Raw genomic sequence first — 15,954 nt, 5'->3', positions numbered from 1 at the left:
CAACTTCAGCGCCAAAGCAGTTTTCAGATAGCCCTCAATGCAAAGGCTCTAGGCGCAAATATTGGTGTGAGAGCTAATTCCATCAAGGAAACACTGCATGTTGGTGAAGCGCATATTGAAGAAGAATCAGCCGAGTGGTTCTTGTGGGAGAACAACTCCATTTGGCTCACTAACTTCACACTCCATCAGGCTTCCAAGCAGCTCTCAAGGAAACTCAGTTTTCACACTCTATGCTTAATGCCCTTTGAGTGCATTATCTAGGAATGAACCTGGTAGAGCATCCCACAAAACCAATGCTCCACATGCGGGTTTCACATGCCACCAACTCCACATTCACAGACAACTTCAGCGCCAAAGCCGTTTTCAGAGAGCCCTCAATGCAAAGGCTCTAGGCGCAAATAATTATGTGAGAGCTAATTCAATCAAGGAAACACTGCATGTTGGTGAAGCGCATATTGAAGACGAATCGGCCGAGTGGTTCTTGTGGGAGAACAACTCCATTTGGCTCACTAACTTCACACACCATCAGGCTTCCAAGCAGCTCTCAAGAAAACTCAGTTTTCACACTCTATGCTTAATGCCCTTTGAGTGCATTATCTAGCAATGAACCTGGTAGAGCATCCCACACAAACCAATGCTCCACATGCAGGTTTCACATGCCACCAACTCCACATTCACAGACAACTTCAGCGCCAAAGCCGTTTTCAGATAGCCCTCAATACAAAGGCTCTAGGCGCAAATATTGGTGTGAGAGCTAATTCAATCAAGGAAACACTGCATGTTGGTGAAGCGCATATTGAAGAAGAATCAGCCGAGTGGTTCTTGTGGGAGAACAACTCCATTTGGCTCACTAACGTCACACATCATCAGGCTTCCAAGCAGCTCTCAAGGAAACTCAGTTTTCACAATCTGGGCTTAATGCCCTTTGAGTGCCTAGGACTGAAATGAAGCTTGGTGAGCTTGCCACACAAACCAAGCTCCACATGCGGGTTTCACATGCCACCAACTCCACATTCACAGACAACTTCAGCGCCAAAGCCGTTTTCCGATAGCAATGAATACAAAGGCTCTAGGCACAAATATTGGTGTGAGAGCTAATTCAATCAAAGTAACACTGCATGTTGGTGAAGCGCATATTAAAGAAGAATCAGCCGAGTGGTTCTTGTGGGGGAACAACTCCATTTGGCTCACTAACTTCACACACCATCAGGCTTCCAAGCAGCTCTCAAGCATTTTCAGTTTTCCCACTCTATGCTTAATGCCCTTTGAGTGCATTATCTAGGAATGAACCTGCTAGAGCATTCCACACAAACCAATGCTCCACATGCGGGTTTCACATGCCACCAACTCCACATTCACAGACAACTTCAGCGCCAAAGCCATTTTCAGATAGCCCTCAATACAAAGGCTTTGGGGCAAATATATATTGGTGTGAGAGCTAATTCAATCAAGGAAACACTGCATGTTGGTGAAGCGCATATTGAAGAAGAATCAGCCGAGTGGTTCTTGTGGGAGAACAACTCCATTTGGCTCACTAACTTCACACACCATCAGGCTTCCAAGCAGCTCTCAAGAAAACTCAGTTTTCACACTCTATGCTTCATGAGCTTTGAGTACATTATGTAGGAATGAACCTGGTAGAGCATCCCACACAAACCAATGCTCCACATGCGGGTTTCACATGCCACCAACTCCACATTCACAGACAACTTCAGCGCCAAAGCCGTTTTCAGATAGCCCTCAATACAAATTCTCTAGGTGCAAATATTGCTGTGAGAGCTAATTCAATCAAGGAAACACTGCATGTTGGTGAAGCACATATTGAAGAAGAATCAGCCGAGTGGTTCTTGTGGGAGAACAACTCCATTTGGCTCACTAACTTCACACACCATCAGGCTTCCATGCAGCTCTCAAGGAAACTCAGTTTTCACACTCTATGCTTAATGCCCTTTGAGTGCATTATCTAGGAATGAACCTGCTAGAGCATCCCACACAAAACAATGCTCCACATGCGGGTTTCACATGCCACCAACTCCACATTCACAGACAACTTCAGCGCCAAAGCCGTTTTCAGATATCCCTCAATACAAAGGCTTTGGGGCTAATATATATTGGTGTGAGAGCTAATTCAATCAAGGAAACACTGCATGTTGGTGAAACGCATATTAAAGAAGAATCAGCCGAGTGGTTCCTGTGGGAGAACAACTCCATTTGGCTCACTAACTTCACACACCATCAGGCTTCCAAGCAGCTCTCAAGGAAACTCAGTTTTCACACTCTAGGCTTAATGCCCTTTGAGTGCATTATCTAGGAATAAACCTGGTAGAGCATCCAACACAAACCAATGCTCCACATGCGGGTTTCCCATGCCACCAACTCCACATTCACAGACAACTTCAGCTCCAAAGCCGTTTTCAGATAGCCCTCAATACAAAGGCTCTGGGGCAAATATATATTGGTGTGAGAGCTAATTCAATCAAGGAAACACTGCATGTTGGTGAAGGGCATATTGAAGAAGAATCAGCCAAGTGGTTTTGTGGGAGAACAACTCCATTTGGCTCACTAACTTCACACTCGGTCAGGCTTCCAAGCCGCTCTCAAGGAAACTCAGTTTTCACACTCCAGGCTTAATGCCCTTTGAGTGCCTAGGACTGAAATGAAGCTTGGTGAGCTTGCCACACAAACCAATGCTCCACATGCGGGTTTCACATGCGTCCAACACCACATTCACAGACGACTTCAGCGCCAAATGCCGTTATCAGAAAGCCCTCAATACAAAGGCTCTGGGCCCAAATATTGCTGTGAGAGCTAATTCAATCAAGGAAACACTGCATGTTGGTGAAACGCATATTAAAGAAGAATCAGCTGAGTGGTTCTTGTGGGAGAACAACTCCATTTGGCTCACTAACTTCACACACCATCAGGCTTCCAAGCAGCTCTCAAGGAAACTCAGTTTTCACACTCTGGGCTTAATGCCATTAAAATGCATTATCTAGGAATGAACCTGGTAGAGCATCCCACACAAACCAATGCTCCACATGCGGGTTTCACATGCCACCAACACCACATTCACAGACAACTTCAGCGCCAAACCCGTTTTCAGATAGCCCTCAATACAAAGGCTCTAGGCACAAATATTGGTGTGAGAGCTAATTCAATCAAAGTAACACTGCATGTTGGTGAAGGGCATATTGAAGAAGAATCAGCCGAGTGTTTCTTGTGGGAGAACAACTCCATTTGGCTCACTAGCTTCACACTCGGTCAGGCTTCTATGCAGCTCTCAAGGAAACTCAGTTTTCACACTCTATGCTTAATGCCCTTTGAGTGCATTATCTAGGAATGAACCTGGTAGAGCATCCCACACAAACCAATGCTCCACATGCGGGTTTCACATGCCACCAACTCCACATTCACAGACAACTTCAGCGCCAAAGCCGTTTTCAGATAGCCCTCAATACAAAGGCTCTGGGGCAAATATTGGTGTGAGAGCTAATTCAATCAAGGAAACACTGCATGTTGGTGAAGCGCATATTGAAGAAGAATCAGCCGAGTGGTTCTTGTGGGAGAACAACTCCATTTGGCTCACTAACTTCACACACCATCAGGCTTCCATGCAGCTCTCAAGGAAACTCAGTTTTCACACTCCATGCTTAATGCCCTTTGAGTGCATTATGTAGGAATGAACCTGGTAGAGCATCCCACACAAACCAATGCTCCACATGCGGGTTTCACATGCCACCAACTCCACATTCTCAGACAACTTCAGCGCCAAAGCCGTTTTCAGATAGCCCTCAATACAAAGGCTCTGGGGCAAATATATATTGGTGTGAGAGCTAATTCCATCAAGGAAACACTGCATGTTGGTGAAGCACATAGGAAGAAGAATCAGCCGAGTGGTTCTTGTGGGAGAACAACTCCATTTGGCTCACTAACTTCACACACCATCAGGCTTCCAAGCAGCTCTCAAGGAAACTCAGTTTTCACACTCCATGTTTAATGCCCTTTGAGTGCCTAGGACTGAAATGAAGCTTGGTGAGATTGCCCCACAAACCAGTGCTTCACATGCGGGTTTCACATGCCACCAACTCCACATTCACAGACAACTTCAGCGCCAAACCCGTTTTCAGATAGCCCTCAATACAAAGGCTCTAGGCCCAAATATTGGTGTGAGAGCTAATTCAATCAAGGAAACACTACATGTTGGTGAAGCGCATATTGAAGAAGAATCAGCCCAGTGGTTCTTGTGGTAGAACAACTCCATTTGGCTCAATAACTTCACACTCGGTCAGGCTTCCAAGCCGCTCTCAAGGAAACTCAGTTTTCACAATCTGGGCTTAATGCCCTTTGAGTGCCTAGGACTGAAATGAAGCTTGGTGAGCTTGCCACACAAACCAATGCTCCACATGCGGGTTTCACATGCGTCCAACACCACATTCACAGACGACTTCAGCGCCAAAGCCGTTATCAGAAAGCCCTCAATACAAACTCTCTAGGCGCAAATATTGGTGTGAGAAATAATTCAATCAAGGAAACACTGCATGTTGGTGAAGCACATATTGTAGAAGAATCAGCCGAGTGGTTCTTGTGGGAGAACAACTCCATTTGGCTCATTAACTTCACACTCGGCCAGGCTTCCAAGCAGCTCTCTAGGAAACTCACTTTTCACACTCTGGGCTTACTGCCCTTAAAATGCATTATCTAGGAATGAACCTGGTTGAGCATCCCACACAAACCAATGCTCCACATGCGGGTTGCACATGCCACCAACTCCACATTCACAGACAACTTCAGCGCCAAGCCTTTTTCAGATAGCCCTCAATACAAAGGCTCTAGGTGCAAATATCGTTGTAAGAGGTAATTCAATCAAGGAAACACTGCATGTTGGTGAAGCACATATTGAAGAAGAATCAGCCGAGTGGTTCTTGTGGGAGAACAACTCCATTTGGCTCACTAACTTGACACTTGGTCAGGCTTCCAAGCAGCTCTCTAGGAAACTCACTTTTCACACTCTATGCTTCATGAGCTTTGAGTACATTATGTAGGAATGAACCTGGTAGAGCATCCCACACAAACCAATGCTCCACATGCGGGTTTCACATGCCACCAACTCCACATTCACAGACAACTTCAGCGCCAAAGCCATTTTCAGATAGCCCTCAATACAAAGGCTCTGGGGCAAATATATATTGGTGTGAGAGCTAATTCAATCAAGGAAACACTGCATGTTGGTGAAGCACATAGGATGAAGAATCAGCCGAGTGGTTCTTGTGGGAGAACAACTCCATTTGGCTCACTAACTTCACACACCATCAGGCTTCCAAGCAGCTCTCAAGGAAACTCAGATTTCACAATGCATGTTTAATGCCCTTTGAGTGCCTAGGACTGAAATGAAGCTTGGTGAGATTGCCCCACAAACCAATGCTTCACATGCGGGTTTCACATGCCACCAACTCCACATTCACAGACAACTTCAGCGCCAAACCCGTTTTCAGATAGCCCTCAATACAAAGGCTCTAGGCACAAATATTGGTGTGAGAGCTAATTCAATCAAGGAAACACTGCATGTTGGTGAAGCGCATATTGAAGAAGAATCAACCGAGTGGTTCTTGTGGGAGAACAACTCCATTTGGCTCACTAACTTGACACTCGGTCAGGCTTCCAAGCAGCTCTCAAGGAAACTCACTTTTCACACTCTATGCTTAATGCCCCTTGAGTGCATTATGTAGGAATGAACCTGGTAGAGCATCCCACACAAACCAATGCTCCACATGCGGGTTTCACATGCCACCAACTCCACATTCACAGACAACTTCAGCGCCAAACCCGTTTTCAGATAGCCCTCAATACAAAGGCTCTAGGCCCAAATATTGGTGTGAGAGCTAATTCAATCAAGGAAACACTACATGTTGGTGAAGCGCATATTGAAGAAGAATCAACCGAGTGGTTCTTGTGGTAGAACAACTCCATTTGGCTCACTAACTTCACACTCGGTCAGGCTTCCAAGCAGCTCTCTAGGAAACTCACTTTTCACACTCTGGGCTTACTGCCCTTAAAATGTATTATCTAGGAATGAACCTGGTAGAGCATCCCACAGAAACCAATGCTCCACATGCGGGTTTCACATGCCACCAACTCCACATTCACAGACAACTTCAGCGCCAAGCCTTTTTCAGATAGCCCTCAATACAAAGGCTCTAGGTGCAAATATTGGTGTAAGAGGTAATTCAATCAAGGAAACACTGCATGTTGGTGAAGCGCCTATTGAAGAAGAATCAGCCGAGTGGTTCTTTTGGGAGAACAACTCCATTTGGCTCACTAACTTGACACTCGATCAGACTTCCAAGCCGCTCTCAAGGAAACTCAGTTTTCACAATCTGGGCTTAATGCCCTTTGAGTGCCTAGGACTGAAATGAAGCTTGGTGAGCTTGCCACACAAACCAATGCTCCACATGCGGGTTTCACATGCGTCCAACACCACATTCACAGACGACTTCAGCGCCAAAGCCGTTATCAGAAAGCCCTCAATACAAACTCTCTAGGCGCAAATATTGGTATGAGAACTAATTCAATCAAGGAAACACTGCATGTTGGTGAAGCGCATATTGAAGAAGAATCAGCCGAGTGGTTCTTGTGGGAGAACAACTCCATTTGACTCACTAACTTGACACTTGGTCAGGCTTCCAAGCAGCTCTCTAGGAAACTCACTTTTCACACTCTATGCTTAATGAGCTTTGAGTACATTATGTAGGAATGAACCTGGTAGAGCATCCCACACAAACCAATGCTCCACATGCGGGTTTCACATGCCACCAACTCCACATTCACAGACAACTTCAGCGCCAAAGCCATTTTCAGATAGCCCTCAATACAAAGGCTCTGGGGCAAATATATATTGGTGTGAGAGCTAATTCAATCAAGGAAACACTGCATGTTGGTGAAGCACATAGGAAGAAGAGTCAGCCGAGTGGTTTTGTGGGAGAACAACTCCATTTGGCTCACTAACTTCACACTCGGTCAGGCTTCCAAGCCGCTCTCAAGGAAACTCAGTTTTCACACTCCAGGCTTAATGCCCTTTGAGTGCCTAGGACTGAAATGAAGCTTGGTGAGCTTGCCACACAAACCAATGCTCCACATGCGGGTTTCACATGCGTCCAACACCACATTCACAGACGACTTCAGCGACAAAGCCGTTATCAGAAAGCCCTCAATACAAAGGCTCTGGGCCCAAATATTGCTGTGAGAGCTAATTCAATCAAGGAAACACTGCATGTTGGTGAAACGCATATTAAAGAAGAATCAGCTGAGTGGTTCTTGTGGGAGAACAACTCCATTTGGCTCACTAACTTCACACACCATCAGGCTTCCAAGCAGCTCTCAAGGAAACTCAGTTTTCACACTCTGGGCTTAATGCCATTAAAATGCATTATCTAGGAATGAACCTGGTAGAGCATCCCACACAAACCAATGCTCCACATGCGGGTTTCACATGCCACCAACACCACATTCACAGACAACTTCAGCGCCAAACCCGTTTTCAGATAGCCCTCAATACAAAGGCTCTAGGCACAAATATTGGTGTGAGAGCTAATTCAATCAAAGTAACACTGCATGTTGGTGAAGGGCATATTGAAGAAGAATCAGCCGAGTGTTTCTTGTGGGAGAACAACTCCATTTGGCTCACTAGCTTCACACTCGGTCAGGCTTCTATGCAGCTCTCTAGGAACCTCAGTTTTCACACTCTATGCTTAATGCCCTTTGAGTGCATTATCTAGGAATGAACCTGGTAGAGCATCCCACACAAACCAATGCTCCACATGCGGGTTTCACATGCCACCAACTCCACATTCACAGACAACTTCAGCGCCAAAGCCGTTTTCAGATAGCCCTCAATACAAAGGCTCTGGGGCAAATATTGGTGTGAGAGCTAATTCAATCAAGGAAACACTGCATGTTGGTGAAGCGCATATTGAAGAAGAATCAGCCGAGTGGTTCTTGTGGGAGAACAACTCCATTTGGCTCACTAACTTCACACACCATCAGGCTTCCATGCAGCTCTCAAGGAAACTCAGTTTTCACACTCCATGCTTAATGCCCTTTGAGTGCATTATGTAGGAATGAACCTGGTAGAGCATCCCACACAAACCAATGCTCCACATGCGGGTTTCACATGCCACCAACTCCACATTCTCAGACAACTTCAGCGCCAAAGCCGTTTTCAGATAGCCCTCAATACAAAGGCTCTGGGGCAAATATATATTGGTGTGAGAGCTAATTCCATCAAGGAAACACTGCATGTTGGTGAAGCACATAGGAAGAAGAATCAGCCGAGTGGTTCTTGTGGGAGAACAACTCCATTTGGCTCACTAACTTCACACACCATCAGGCTTCCAAGCAGCTCTCAAGGAAACTCAGTTTTCACACTCCATGTTTAATGCCCTTTGAGTGCCTAGGACTGAAATGAAGCTTGGTGAGATTGCCCCACAAACCAGTGCTTCACATGCGGGTTTCACATGCCACCAACTCCACATTCACAGACAACTTCAGCGCCAAACCCGTTTTCAGATAGCCCTCAATACAAAGGCTCTAGGCCCAAATATTGGTGTGAGAGCTAATTCAATCAAGGAAACACTACATGTTGGTGAAGCGCATATTGAAGAAGAATCAGCCGAGTGGTTCTTGTGGTAGAACAACTCCATTTGGCTCAATAACTTCACACTCGGTCAGGCTTCCAAGCCGCTCTCAAGGAAACTCAGTTTTCACAATCTGGGCTTAATGCCCTTTGAGTGCCTAGGACTGAAATGAAGCTTGGTGAGCTTGCCACACAAACCAATGCTCCACATGCGGGTTTCACATGCGTCCAACACCACATTCACAGACGACTTCAGCGCCAAAGCCGTTATCAGAAAGCCCTCAATACAAACTCTCTAGGCGCAAATATTGGTGTGAGAAATAATTCAATCAAGGAAACACTGCATGTTGGTGAAGCACATATTGTAGAAGAATCAGCCGAGTGGTTCTTGTGGGAGAACAACTCCATTTGGCTCATTAACTTCACACTCGGTAAGGCTTCCAAGCAGCTCTCTAGGAAACTCACTTTTCACACTCTGGGCTTACTGCCCTTAAAATGCATTATCTAGGAATGAACCTGGTTGAGCATCCCACACAAACCAATGCTCCACATGCGGGTTGCACATGCCACCAACTCCACATTCACAGACAACTTCAGCGCCAAGCCTTTTTCAGATAGCCCTCAATACAAAGGCTCTAGGTGCAAATATCGTTGTAAGAGGTAATTCAATCAAGGAAACACTGCATGTTGGTGAAGCACATATTGAAGAAGAATCAGCCGAGTGGTTCTTGTGGGAGAACAACTCCATTTGGCTCACTAACTTGACACTTGGTCAGGCTTCCAAGCAGCTCTCTAGGAAACTCACTTTTCACACTCTATGCTTCATGAGCTTTGAGTACATTATGTAGGAATGAACCTGGTAGAGCATCCCACACAAACCAATGCTCCACATGCGGGTTTCACATGCCACCAACTCCACATTCACAGACAACTTCAGCGCCAAAGCCATTTTCAGATAGCCCTCAATACAAAGGCTCTGGGGCAAATATATATTGGTGTGAGAGCTAATTCAATCAAGGAAACACTGCATGTTGGTGAAGCACATAGGAAGAAGAATCAGCCGAGTGGTTCTTGTGGGAGAACAACTCCATTTGGCTCACTAACTTCACACACCATCAGGCTTCCAAGCAGCTCTCAAGGAAACTCAGATTTCACAATGCATGTTTAATGCCCTTTGAGTGCCTAGGACTGAAATGAAGCTTGGTGAGATTGCCCCACAAACCAATGCTTCACATGCGGGTTTCACATGCCACCAACTCCACATTCACAGACAACTTCAGCGCCAAACCCGTTTTCAGATAGCCCTCAATACAAAGGCTCTAGGCACAAATATTGGTGTGAGAGCTAATTCAATCAAGGAAACACTGCATGTTGGTGAAGCGCATATTGAAGAAGAATCAACCGAGTGGTTCTTGTGGGAGAACAACTCCATTTGGCTCACTAACTTGACACTCGGTCAGGCTTCCAAGCAGCTCTCAAGGAAACTCACTTTTCACACTCTATGCTTAATGCCCCTTGAGTGCATTATGTAGGAATGAACCTGGTAGAGCATCCCACACAAACCAATGCTCCACATGCGGGTTTCACATGCCACCAACTCCACATTCACAGACAACTTCAGCGCCAAACCCGTTTTCAGATAGCCCTCAATACAAAGGCTCTAGGCCCAAATATTGGTGTGAGAGCTAATTCAATCAAGGAAACACTACATGTTGGTGAAGCGCATATTGAAGAAGAATCAACCGAGTGGTTCTTGTGGTAGAACAACTCCATTTGGCTCACTAACTTCACACTCGGTCAGGCTTCCAAGCAGCTCTCTAGGAAACTCACTTTTCACACTCTGGGCTTACTGCCCTTAAAATGTATTATCTAGGAATGAACCTGGTAGAGCATCCCACAGAAACCAATGCTCCACATGCGGGTTTCACATGCCACCAACTCCACATTCACAGACAACTTCAGCGCCAAGCCTTTTTCAGATAGCCCTCAATACAAAGGCTCTAGGTGCAAATATTGGTGTAAGAGGTAATTCAATCAAGGAAACACTGCATGTTGGTGAAGCGCCTATTGAAGAAGAATCAGCCGAGTGGTTCTTTTGGGAGAACAACTCCATTTGGCTCACTAACTTGACACTCGATCAGACTTCCAAGCCGCTCTCAAGGAAACTCAGTTTTCACAATCTGGGCTTAATGCCCTTTGAGTGCCTAGGACTGAAATGAAGCTTGGTGAGCTTGCCACACAAACCAATGCTCCACATGCGGGTTTCACATGCGTCCAACACCACATTCACAGACGACTTCAGCGCCAAAGCCGTTATCAGAAAGCCCTCAATACAAACTCTCTAGGCGCAAATATTGGTGTGAGAACTAATTCAATCAAGGAAACACTGCATGTTGGTGAAGCGCATATTGAAGAAGAATCAGCCGAGTGGTTCTTGTGGGAGAACAACTCCATTTGGCTCACTAACTTGACACTTGGTCAGGCTTCCAAGCAGCTCTCTAGGAAACTCACTTTTCACACTCTATGCTTAATGAGCTTTGAGTACATTATGTAGGAATGAACCTGGTAGAGCATCCCACACAAACCAATGCTCCACATGCGGGTTTCACATGCCACCAACTCCACATTCACAGACAACTTCAGCGCCAAAGCCATTTTCAGATAGCCCTCAATACAAAGGCACTGGGGCAAATATATATTGGTGTGAGAGCTAATTCAATCAAGGAAACACTGCATGTTGGTGAAGCACATAGGAAGAAGAGTCAGCCGAGTGGTTCTTGTGGGAGAACAACTCCATTTGGCTCACTAACTTCACACACCATCAGGCTTTCAAGCAGCTCTCAAGGAAACTCAGTTTTCACACTCCATGTTTAATGCCCTTTGAGTGCTTAGGACTGAAATGAAGCTTGGTGAGATTGCCCCACAAACCAATGCTTCACATGCGGGTTTCACATGCCAACAACTCCACATACACAGACAACTTCAGCGCCAAACCCGTTTTCAGATAGCCCTCAATACAAAGGCTCTAGGCCCAAATATTGGTGTGAGAGCTAATTCAATCAAGGAAACACTGCATGTTGGTGAAGCGCATATTGAAGAAGAATCAACCGAGTGGTTCTTGTGGGAGAACAACTCCATTTGGCTCACTAACTTCACACTCGGTCAGGCTTCCAAGCAGCTCTCTAGGAAACTCACTTTTCACACTCTGGGCTTACTGCCCTTAAAATGTATTATCTAGGAATGAACCTGGTAGAGCATCCCACACAAACCAATGCTCCACATGCGGGTTTCACATGCCACCAACTCCACATTCACAGACAACTTCAGCGCCAAGCCTTTTTCAGATAGCCCTCAATACAAAGGCTCTAGGTGCAAATATTGGTGTAAGAGGTAATTCAATCAAGGAAACACTGCATGTTGGTGAAGCGCCTATTGAAGAAGAATCAGCCGAGTGGTTCTTTTGGGAGAACAACTCCATTTGGCTCACTAACTTGACACTCGATCAGACTTCCAAGCCGCTCTCAAGGAAACTCAGTTTTCACAATCTGGGCTTAATGCCCTTTGAGTGCCTAGGACTGAAATGAAGCTTGGTGAGCTTGCCACACAAACCAATGCTCCACATGCGGGTTTCACATGCGTCCAACACCACATTCACAGACGACTTCAGCGCCAAATGCCGTTATCAGAAAGCCCTCAATACAAACTCTCTACGCGTAAATATTGGTGTGAGAGCTAATTCAATCAAGGAAACACTGCATGTTGGTGAAGCACATATTGTAGAAGAATCAACCGAGTGGTTCTTGTGGGAGAACAACTCCATTTGGCTCACTAACTTGACACTTGGTCAGGCTTCCAAGCAGCTCTCTAGGAAACTCTCTTTTCACACTCTATGCTTAATGCTCTTTGAGTACATTATGTAGGAATGAACCTGATAGAGCATCCCACACAAACCAATGCGCCACATGCGGGTTTCACATGCCACCAACTCCACATTCACAGACAACTTCAGCGCCAAAGCCGTTTTCAGATAGCCCTCAATACAAAGGCTCTAGGCGCAAATATTGGTGTGAGAGCTAATTCAATCAAGGAAACAACGCATGTTGGTGAAGCACATATTGAAGAAGAATCAGCCGAGTGGTTCTTTTGGGAGAACAACTCCATTTGGCTCAATAACTTCACACTCGGTCAGGCTTTCAAGCCGCTATCAAGGAAACTCAGTTTTCACACTCCATGTTTAATGCCCTTTGAGTTCCTAGGACTGAAATGAAGCTTGGTGAGCTTGCCACACAAACCAATGCTCCACATGCGGGTTTCACATGCGTCCAACACCACATTCACAGACGACTTCAGCGCCAAAGCCGTTATCAGAAAGCCCTCAATACAAAGGCTCTAGGCGCAAATATTGGTGTGAGAGCTAATTCAATCAAGGAAACACTGCATGTTGGTGAAGCACATATTGAAGAAGAATCAGCCGAGTGGTTCTTGTGGGAGAACAACTCCATTTGTCTCACTAACTTGACACTTGGTCAGGCTTCCAAGCAGCTCTCTAGGAAACTCACTTTTCACACTCTATGCTTAATGCCTTTTGAGTGCATTATGTAGGACTGAACCTGGGAGAGCATCCCACACAAACCAATGCTCCACATGCTTGTTTCACATGCCACCAACTCCACATTCACAGACAACTTCAGCGCCAAAGCCGTTTTCAGATAGCCCTCAATACAAAGGCTCTGGCTAAATATATATTGGTGTGAGAGCTAATTCAATCAAGGAAACACTGCATGTTGGTGAAGGGCATATTGAAGAAGAAGCAGCCGAGTGGTTCTTGTGGGAGAACAACTCCATTTGGCTCACTAACTTCACACACCATCAGGCTTCCAAGCAGCTCTCAAGGAAACTCAGTTTTCACACTCTGGGCTTAATGCCCTTTGAGTTCCTAGGACTGAAATGAAGCTTGGTGAGCTTCCCACACAAACCAATGCTCCACATGCGGGTTTCACATGCCACCAACTCCACATTCACAGACAACTTCAGCGCCAAAGCCGTTTTCACATAGCCCTCAATACAAAGGCTCTAGGCTCAAATATTGCTGTGAGAGCTAATTCAATCAAGGAAACACTGCATGTTGGTGAAGCGCATATTGAAGAAGAATCAGCCGAGTGGTTCTTGTAGGAGAACAACTCCATTTGGCTCACTAACTTGACACTCGGTCAGGCTTCCAGGCGCTCTCAAGGAAACTCAGTTTTCACACTCCATGCTTAATGCCCTTTGAGTGCATTATCTAGGAATGAACCTGGGAGAGCATCCCACACAAACCAATGCTCCACATGCGGGTTTCACATGCCACCAACTCCACATTCACAGACAACTTCAGCGCCAAAGCCGTTTTGAGATAGCACTCAATACAAAGGCTCTAGGCGCAAATATATATTGGTGTGAGAGCTAATGCAATCAAGGAAACACTTGTTGGTGAAGTGCATATTGAAGAAGAATCAGCCGAGTGGTTCTTGTGGTAGAACAACTCCATTTGGCTCACTAACTTCACACTCGGTCAGGCTTCCATGCAGCTCTCAAGGAAACTCAGTTTTCACACTCTGGGCTTAATGCCCTTTGAGTGCCTAGGACTGAAATGAAGCTTGGTGAGCTTGCCACACAAACCAATGCTCCAGATGCGGGTTTCACATACCACCAACTCCACATTCACAGACAACTTCAGCGCCAAACCCGTTTTCAGATAGCCCTCAATACAAAGGCTCTGGGGCAAATATTGGTGTGAGAGCTAATTCAATCAAGGAAACACTGCATGTTGGTGAAGCACATATTGAAGAAGAATCAACCGAGTGGTTCTTGTGGGAGAACAACTCCATTTGGATCACTAGCTTCACACTCCATCAATCTTCCAAGCAGCTCTCAAGGAAACTCAGTTTTCACACTCTAGGCTTAATGCCCTTTGAGTGCATTATGTAGGAATGAACCTGGTAGAGCATCCCACACAAACCAATGCTCCACATGCGGGTTTCACATGCCACCAACTCCACATTCACAGACAACTTCAGCGCCCAACCCGTTTTCAGATAGCCCTCAATACAAAGGCTCTAGGCGCAAATATATATTGGTGTGAGAGCTAATGCAATCAAGGAAACACTGCGTGTTGGTGAAGCGCATATTGAAGAAGAATCAACCGAGTGGTTCTTGTGGCAGAACAACTCCACTTGGCTCACTAACTTCACACTCCATCAGGCTTCCAAGCAGCTCTCAAGGAAGCTCAGTTTTCACACTCCATGCTTAATGCCCTTTGAGTGCCTAGGACTGAAATGAAGCTTGGTGAGCTTGCCACACAAACCAATGCTCCACATGCAGGTTTCACATGCCACCAACTCCACATTCACAGACAACTTCAGCGCCAGGCCGTTTTCAGAGAGCCCTCAATACAAAGGCTCTAGGTGCAAATATTGGTGTGAGAGCTAATTCAATCAAGGAAACACTGCATGTTGGTGAAGCGCATATTGAAGAAGAATCAGCCGAGTGGTTCTTGTGGGAGAACAACTCCATTTGGCTCACTAACTTGACACTCAGTCAGGCTTCCAGGCAGCTCTCAAGGAAACTCAGTTTTCACACTCTATGCTTAATGCCCTTTGAGTGCATTATCTAGGAATGAACCTCGCAGAGCATCCCACACAAACCATTGCTCCACATGCGGGTTTCACATGCCACCAACTCCACATTCACAGACAACTTCAGCGCTAAACCCCTTTTCAGATAGCCCTCAATACAAAGGCTTGGGGCAAATATTGCTGTGAGAGCTAATTCAATCAAGGAAACACTGCATGTTGGTGAAGCGCATATTGAAGAAGAATCAACCGAGTGGTTCTTATGGGAGAACAACTCCATTTGGCTCACTAACTTCACACACCATCAGGCTTCCAAGCAGCTCTCAAGGAAACTCACTTTTCACACTCCATGCTTAATGCCCTTTGAGTGCCTAGGACTGAAATGAAGCTTGGTGAGCATCCCACACAAACCAATGCTCCACATGCGGGTTTCACATGCCACCAACTCCACATTCACAGACAACTTCAGCGCCAAACCCGTTTTCAGAAAGCCCTCAATACAAAGGCTTGGGGCAAATATTGCTGTGAGAGCTAATTCAATCAAGGAAACACTGCATGTTGGTGAAGCGCATATTGAAGAAGAATCAACTGAGTGGTTCTTGTGGGAGAACAACTCCATTTGGCTCACTAACTTCACACTCCATCAGGCTTCCAAGCAGCTCTCAAGGAAACTCGGTTTTCACACTCTAGGCTTAATGCCCTTTGAGTGCATTA

Source organism: Ochotona princeps, chromosome 17 (genome assembly GCF_030435755.1).
Source record: "Ochotona princeps isolate mOchPri1 chromosome 17, mOchPri1.hap1, whole genome shotgun sequence".
Lineage (NCBI taxonomy): Eukaryota > Metazoa > Chordata > Mammalia > Lagomorpha > Ochotonidae > Ochotona > Ochotona princeps.
This window is presented reverse-complemented; position numbering follows the sequence as displayed.